Genomic DNA, 8,359 nt, shown 5'->3' on the forward strand with positions numbered 1-8,359 from the left:
CTGAGCCACGTGCCACAGCTACTGGAGCTTGTGTGCCAAGAGCCTCTGCTCTGCAACAAAAGAAATCATTGCAATGAGAAGCCTGTGCACTGAAACCAGTGTGCAGCTCACAGCAACTGGAGAAGGCCCGCACACAGCAATGAAGACCCAGCACAGCCACAAATGAATAAACCGTAAAACAAAAACAAAAACCACATACTATGTAAGGCTCTTGTGTTGTCTCACAAGCTGAGAGGACAGGGGCAAAGGGAGTGGATACTCATGGGAGATTTGCTTTCTGTCTAAAATCCAGTTTACCTGGCAACACTCTTAGGAGAGGTTCTGTGGGCAGGGTGCAGTGGGTGACCTGAGGGTCCCAGCCCCCTGCAGTAAGAAAGGGGTGACTGAGCAGGGACCAAGTAGCATCCCTCATGAAGTCTCTGTGGGCTCAGCTTCTAAACACCTTGCAAAGGCCTGGCTGAGCAGGCTTCACTGACAGAGGCTAGGAAGGGGGCCCTGTGTGGGGAGAACACCAGCCCAGTGGCGCCCTGGGAGTGTGCAGCGGTGCTGGGGACACGGGGACACGGCTTGCACTCCTGGTGTCCACAAGGGAAACAGTCGCTTCTCATCATCAGAGACAAAGACTTCCCTCTGCTGAGGATGCCAAGCCAGGGAGGCAGGAAGGTAGGCAGAGGCACCGCAGCCGGTCTGTGCTGTTGGCTTGGGATGGGGGGATCCCGCAGTAAAAGTCTGCTGCCCTGGCTGCAAGAAAGAAACACGGAGTCCCTCGCTAGAGTAACGGGAAATACAAAAGTTACCAAGTATCATGAATACATTGAGCTTTCTTTTTGTGATAGCTCAAAACTGATCTTTGGCTTAAGCCACAGTGAGCACATCATAAATCTCAACTATTACTGGGTTGGCTTCTAACACTGCTTGAAACAAGGCTTCAAATGCTATTCAGAATGATGTGAATTACCAATAAATGAAAAATAGTTTAAAAAAACATGGAGTCCTGGTGGAGAGAGGCAGCAATACAGGTGACCTGCCCAGAGGGAACTCGGTCTGGACTCAGAGCCATCTGCTGAGCAAGGTCCCGGATCTTGTTGCAGAAGCCTTTGTTCCCTCTGACAGCTTGTGTGCCACAGCCCAGGACCCTGTAGACACGACGCCATCTGCTCATGCTTGTAGAACTTGCTGCCTGTGAGTACCTCATTCTCATCCAGTGCCCACAATTCAACAGCACCTGAGCTGGAAGCCACTAGGATACCTCTGGCTCTGATGGTATCAAGTGAGGTCAGCCACTCTGGCCTCTGTCTGGACTCCAGTGGAGTAGAAATCTTCCTTGGGGGCAGCACAAGTGTCCATAAATGGCCAGAGGGAGCCAGCCCAGCAACTGGCTGCTCAAGCTGGAAACTCAAGCTGGAAACTGGAGCAGGAATACCCGGTCTGACCAGTACCTCACAGCCTCCAATGGATGCTCCATACAGGTGGACACATTAAGGGGAAGATTCCACTCCCAGGCCGCCAGGGGCACAAGGCTGGGTAAAGTTTCCTTCAGCTACTCCATATTTCCAACGTAGTCCAACTGGAGGACTGCCAGAAATTCAGCTCCGCCAGACCCCCCGTGGTCCCTCCCCAAGAAAACATCTTAATGACCAGGAAAATGCTCATGGTGAAATGGTACATGAAAAAGTCAGGACACAAAACTATTCATGTAGTGAGTGCTGATCTTTTTTAAAAATTGTGTTTAAGTGTTACTAGCGCTTAGAATGGAGAAGGCAATGGCAACCCACTCCAGCACTCTTGCATGGAGAATCCCAGGGACAGCGGAGCCTGGTGGGCTGCCGTCTATGGGGTTGCACAGAGTCGGACACGACTGAAGCGACTTAGCAGCAGCAGCAGCGCTTAGAATAAGATATATTACTTTCAGACACATGCACCCTTATGTTCAATGCGGCACTATTCACAATAGCCAAGACATGGAAACAACTTCAATGCCCATCCACAGATGAATGGATAAAGAAGAGATGGCACATATATACAATAGAACACTGCTGCTGCTGCTGCTGAGTTGCTTCAGTCGTGTCCGACTCTGTGCGACCCCATAGATGGCAGCCCACCAGGCTCCCCCATCCCTGGGATTCTCCAGGCTAGAACACTGGAGTGGCTTGCCATTTCCTTCTCCAATGCATGAAAGTGAAAAGTGAAAGTGAAGTCGCTCAGTCGTGTCTGACTCTTAGTGACCCCATGGACTGCAGCCCACCAGGCTCCTCCGACCAAGGGATCCTCCAGGCAAGAGTACTGGAGTGGGGTGCCATTGCCTTCTCCTCAGTTCAGTTCAGTTCAGTTCAGTCGCTCAGTCATGTCCAACTCTTTGCGACCCCATGAATTGCAGCATGCCAGGCTTTCCTGTCCATCACCAACTCCCGGAGTTCACTCAGAATCACGTCCATTGAGTCAGTGATGCCATCCAGCCATCTCATCCTCTGTCGTTCCCTTTTCCTCCTGCCCCCAATCCCTCCCAGCATCAGGGTCTTTTCCAATAAGTCAACTCTTCACATGAGGTGGCCAAAGTGCTGGAGTTTCAGCTTTAGCATCATTCCTTCCAAAGAAATCCCAGGACTGATCTCCTTCAGAATGGACTGGTTGGATTTCCTTGCAGTCCAAGGGACTCTCAAGAGTCTTCTCTAACACCACAGTTCAAAAGCATCAATTCTTCGGCACTCAGCCTTCTTCACAGTCCAACTCTCACATCCATACGTGACTACTGGAAAAACCATAGCCTTGACTAGACGGACCTTAGTTGGCAAAGTAATGTCTCTGCTCTTGAATATGCTGTCTAGGTTGATCATAACTTTTCTTCCAAGGAGTAAGCGTCTTTTAATTTCATGGCTGCAGTCACCATCTGCAGTGATTTTGGAGCCCAGAAGAATAAAGTCTGTCACTGTTTCCACTGTTTCCCCATCTATTTCCCATGAAGTGATGGGACCGGATGCCATGATCTTTGTTTTCTGAATGTTGAGCTTTAAGCCAACTTTTTCACTCTCCTCTTTCACTTTCATCAAGAGGCTTTTTAGCACCACCATAAGGGTGATGTCATCTGCTTGTCTGAGGTTATTGATATTTCTCCCAGCAATCTTGATTCCAGCTTGTGTTTCTTCCAGCCCAGCGTTTCTCATGATGTACTCTGCATATAAGTTAAATAAGCAGGGTGACAATATACAGCCTTGACATACTCCTTTTCCTATTTGGAACCAGTCTGTTGTTCCATGTCCAGTTCTAACTGTTCCTTCCTGACCTGCATACAGATTTCTCAAGAGGCAGGTCGGGTGGTCTGGCATTCCCATCTCTCTCAGAATTTTCCACAGTTTATTGTGATCCACACAGTCAAAGGCTTTGGCATAGTCAATAAAGCAGAAATAGATGTTTTTCTGGAACTCTCTTGCTTTTTCCATGATCCAGCGGATGTTGGCAATTTGATCTCTGGTTCTTCTGCCTTTTCTAAAACCAGCTTGAACATCAGGAAGTTCATGGTTCACGTATTGCTGAAGCCTGGCTTGGAGAATTTTGAGCATTATTTTACTAGCGTGTGAGATGAGTGCACTTGTGCGGTAGTTTGAGCATTCTTTGGCATTGCCTTTCTTTGGGATTGGAATGAAAACTGACCTTTTCCAGTCCTGTGGCCACTGCCGAGTTTTCCAAATTTGCTGGCATATTAAGTGCAGCACTTTCACAGCATCATCTTTCAGGATTTGAAATAGCTCAACTAGAATGCCATCACCTTCTCCTACCCAGCCATAAAAAGGATGAAATTATGTCATTTGCAGCAACATGGATTCAGCTAGAGGTTATAATAGTAAGCAAAGTAAGTCAGAAAGAGAAAGACAAATATACAACATCACTCATCTGTGGACTCTAAAATGTGACACAAATGAGCTTACCTATGAAACAGAAATAGACTCACAGACACACAGAACAGACTTGTTGCCAAGGAGGAAGGGGATGGGAGAGGAATGCTTTGGGAGTTCGGGATTAGCAGATGCAACCTAGTATATGCAGAATGGATAAGAAACAAGATCCTCCTGTATAGTATAGCTCCTCTGTCCATGGGATTCTCCAGGCAAGAATATTGGAGTGGGTTGCCATACCCTCCTCCAGGAGATCTTCCCCACTCAGGGATCGAACTCATATGTCTTAAGTCTCATGAACTGACAGGCAAGGTTTTTTACCACTAGCTCACCTGGGAAGCCTGGATAGTATCGAGAACTATATTCAATATCCTGTGATAAACCATAGTGGAAAAGAACGTGAAAAATAATGTGTATATATATGTATAACTGAATCACTTTGCTGTGCAGCAGAAATTAACATGACATTGTAAATCAACTGTACTTCAATAAGATAAATTTAAACAAAGTATAAGATACATTAAAGCATGTTGAAGGTGGGAGACCACAGGTGATTTATTTTTTTAAAAAAGTATCCCTGTATTTTCCCAATGTTCTAAAATTCATGTATTCAGCCTGGGTCATGCCCTGCCTGACACAAATCTGGGAGATGGGATCCTGGGGTGAAACAAACAGATGAGGTCCCTCTTTCCTGTGGGACAGGAATATTTTATAACTGGGAGGAAAAATCCTGGAGTAAAGGAGAAAGTTATTTTTTTTAAAAAAAAATGGAAGAAATTGCACTGGAAGGGGTGCCAAAGAGCCAGCTGGAAGCTGGAGTCAGGTTTAGGAGGTGGAATGGGCAGCTGGGGGTGGGGGTGGGGGTGAGAGTGGGGCTTGCCTGGGAAGGAGCAGAAAGTCAGGAGGCATCTCTCAACACTCACCCATTGTGTGCACGTGTATAAGTTCCTTCTACATCTCAGCCTTGGTTATCCCACTTGTTAAATAAGAGCAGACACTAGAAGTGTTTTTTTGTTTGTTTTAAATAACTCTTCATTGCACTCTCTCCCAGCCCCTGGAAGCTCTCTTTTCATTTTATGTCTTTATGACTTTGACTACTCTAGGGACCTCATATAAGTGGAATCATATACTATTTGTCCTTTGTGCCTATTTCATTTAGCACGATGTCGTCAAGATTCATCCATGTTGTGGCATGTGTCAGAATTTCCTTCCTTTTAGAGACTGAATAATATTCCACTGTATGTATTTCTATACGTTAGGTGGTTCTGAGTTTCCTTTAGCTCCAGCATCGCAGGATTCCCAGTTCCAAGCGCCTGTCCTTGCCGGAGCTGATGGCTGCCTGGTGGGTGAGGCCCCTGGCTTCAGGCAGACTTTCCCTCTTGCCTGTGTCACTAGGCAGCTGGGGGGTGGCCCTGAGAATGAAAGGCTTTGACTAAATACCTGTTGCCTTCTCTCTGGGGTTTCGGGAGCCGGTTCAGGGCCTGGGGCAAGGCGGGGGATCTAATGATGGCCTACAGGAGCTTGGTCGTCCAGATGAACCAAACCCTGCTCCATGGCCCATCCTGATTACAGGGCACCCTCCGCTTCCCCTCCCCAGGGCCAGGCCTGGCCTCAAAGCAGCTTCTGCATGCCCAGCTGTTCCGGAGCAGCTGCAGAGACGGGCAGGCTGAGGAATCTAGGGTAGCAGCTGCCAAAATGCGCTGGCTTTGGGGCCAGAACAACAGATACAACTAACGGTAAAGCCAGCTGGCTTATGCATGGTTCTCATCTGGTGTGACTAGTAGTAACAGCCACTGTTGCCTGAGGTTTGTGTGTGTGTATGTGTAATTTTGGCTGCACTAGGTCTTCATGGCAGCACACAGGCTCTTCATTGTGACACGCAGGGGCTTCTTTAGTTGTGGTGTGCAGGATTTAGAATGCGTGGGCTTAGTTGCCCCATGGCATATGGGATCTTATTTCCCCAACCAGGGATTGAACCCACATTCCCTGCCTTGGAAGGCGGATTCTTAACTGCTGGACCACCGGGGAAGTTCCTGCCTGAAGTTTTAATCTGTTCATCACGGGTCAAGCACTGGCCATGACTTACTTCATTTAACCTCACACAGCCCTAGGAAGTTGATACTGTTAACCCTCTTTCACAGAGGAGCAAGCTGAGGCTTGGAGAGCCATGCACAGCTGGTAAGTGGCCCAGCCTTGTTCTATGCTGGAGCCTGATCTCTTAACCCCTGGTTCTGCGATTGGGTGGGACTTCCTTTAGCTCTTTGGTGGATGGGAAATGAAGGGGTCCATTGCCTGGATACCTATTTGCCATCCCTGCATATTATTGACTGGGGCAGCAACTCTCGTTGCTGCTTGAGTTTCTGCTTCCAAACAAGTGAAAGCCACTGCTGTAGTTGACCTAGATCCGTTTACAGGTGGAGAAACTGAGGCCCTGGGATGGGCAGGGAGCTGTCCAAGACCATTCAGACAGGATCTATGGCAGAGCTGGGATTAAAACGCAGGTCCAGCTTCCCAGCCAGGCTGTCTCTGGTACCCACGTGGCCTCCTGGATCTTGTATGTGATCCACACAGGCAGAGGGGCATTCTAGGACCTTCCATGCTGGGTCTGCTGGGCCTGGACCCTCACCTACAGTGACGGCCCCTCCCCCCGCCCCCTTCGGAAGGTGGGACGCTCGAAGGTGGCCGGCAGTGGTGCAGAGAACAGAACACAGGCCGGAGCTCAGTTCTGACTCTGCTGCTGCCTTGCTGTGCGGCCTGGGCAGCTCGCTCCCTCCAGGCCTGTTTCCCCTTCTGTACAATGGGAGTTGCTGACCGTTTGAGCCTACAGGCACTGGGCAGAGGAGGAAGGCGGTTAGACAGGAGGCAACAAGCGTGTGGGGAGGAAGGGAGGCGCCCTGGGGCTGAAGGACACCCAGCCTTGCCCCACTCTCCTGGGGAAATGCCTCAGCTTCTGCCGCCCACACTTCCACTACTGGCCAGGGGACGCCGCTTGGCCTGAGCGTTTCCAAGCCTTAGATGACAGAGTTCTCGGTCCCCAAGGCTGCCCTGGGGCTGGTGGTTGCCCTTCCCTTCTCCCGGCACAGTGTTGGCTTCATGGGGGTTTCGAGGAGGCTGTGCTCCTGGGTGGGCTCTCCTGTGGGCGTTAGCCTCACCTGCTCATGTGTGCTCACACCCCTACATGTGCTTGTATACACATGCACACATAAGTCCACACGCACACACCGTACAGCAGGGACTCTCACAGGCTGAGAGGCCCGAACCAGTCCTGACTTTTGAGGCTCTTGGTTAGTTAAAAATGAAGATATGCTGAAACAGGTTGGCTACACACATTTTTATTTAATAAATTAATATCTTTAATATGCACACACACTCACAAATCCAATGCAACTGAGAGATTCATAAGATAATTGCAAGAATTATAAAAGAAGAGTTCACAGTGCTGTGTGGTCTGGCGATGGGATAGTTTCAAACTGTATGAGGAGAGTCCTCTTCTTTCCATCTTGTGCATGAGTCCCTGGAACTCGACATCCAGTCTTCTTGGTGTGTACATTGTTTTCTAACATTCTATTATGAAAAATTTCAAGCATCTAGAAAGATTGAAACAATTGTACATTGAACACCGATATCCTCACCTTCTGAAATCGACAATGAACATTTTCCAATCTTTGCTTTATCACATATCTATCTTTCCATTCACCCATCAGTCCATCTGAATCCATCCATCCATCTATCCATCATCTCTTTACCCCTCCACCCATCCATCTGTCTTTTGATGTATTTTTGAGGCTCATGAATGTGAGGCCTGGGTCTAATGATGGTCTTTTCCCTCCTCCTTTTCCCTGACAGGAACACACTCTTGCTGTCCACACACTCATATACACTCACACACACACCCCTACATGCGAAGCTCATATACACACACCACACACGATTCTCCCATGTTCTCTAATTCAAGCATGTCCTCTCCTTATTGACATGAACTCACTCACATATACAAATATCACACATAATCACCTGTGCACACACACGTACACACATACACACACACACCCACCCACACAGTGCCTCCATGTGCATTTGTGGCAGACTTCTGATATCTGTGAGGGAAGCACCCAGAGACCTTCCAGACCTGCAACCCTCGGAGAGTCTCTTACCTCCGGCAAGGGTCGGGGGTCCCCAGAAGCTCTGCATGTCCCACTTTTCTGTCTTGTCCCTCACCTTCCAGCCGCATCCCAAGAAGAAGACCTCCCACAAAGGCTCACATTTGGGTACAAAGCCACCACACTGTCGCTCCAGGAGGGCACGGATGGTGTTGACCTTTTCACACCACATGCCCTGACCTGGCACCCAGCAGGCCCCCTGGTCAATTGGAAAAGGAAGAAAAGTGGCAGAGCGGTGCATCTCTGGGCAACCTCAGGGGCATCTGTGTCACACACACTCACTGCCAGGCACATACAACACACTCTACC

The 8,359-nt window shown here is 48.8% G+C and overlaps 1 pseudogene; it reads right to left on the reverse strand.

Annotated features, from left to right (window-relative positions):
- Positions 1–259: 259 nt before the first annotated feature.
- Positions 260–8,222, reverse strand: LOC120854755 (annotated as a pseudogene).
- Between the last annotated feature and the right edge of the window lie 137 nt (positions 8,223–8,359).

The sequence above is a fragment of the Oryx dammah genome, unplaced genomic scaffold (genome assembly GCF_014754425.2).
Source record: "Oryx dammah isolate SB20612 unplaced genomic scaffold, SCBI_Odam_1.1 HiC_scaffold_27, whole genome shotgun sequence".
In the NCBI taxonomy this organism is placed as follows: domain Eukaryota; kingdom Metazoa; phylum Chordata; class Mammalia; order Artiodactyla; family Bovidae; genus Oryx; species Oryx dammah.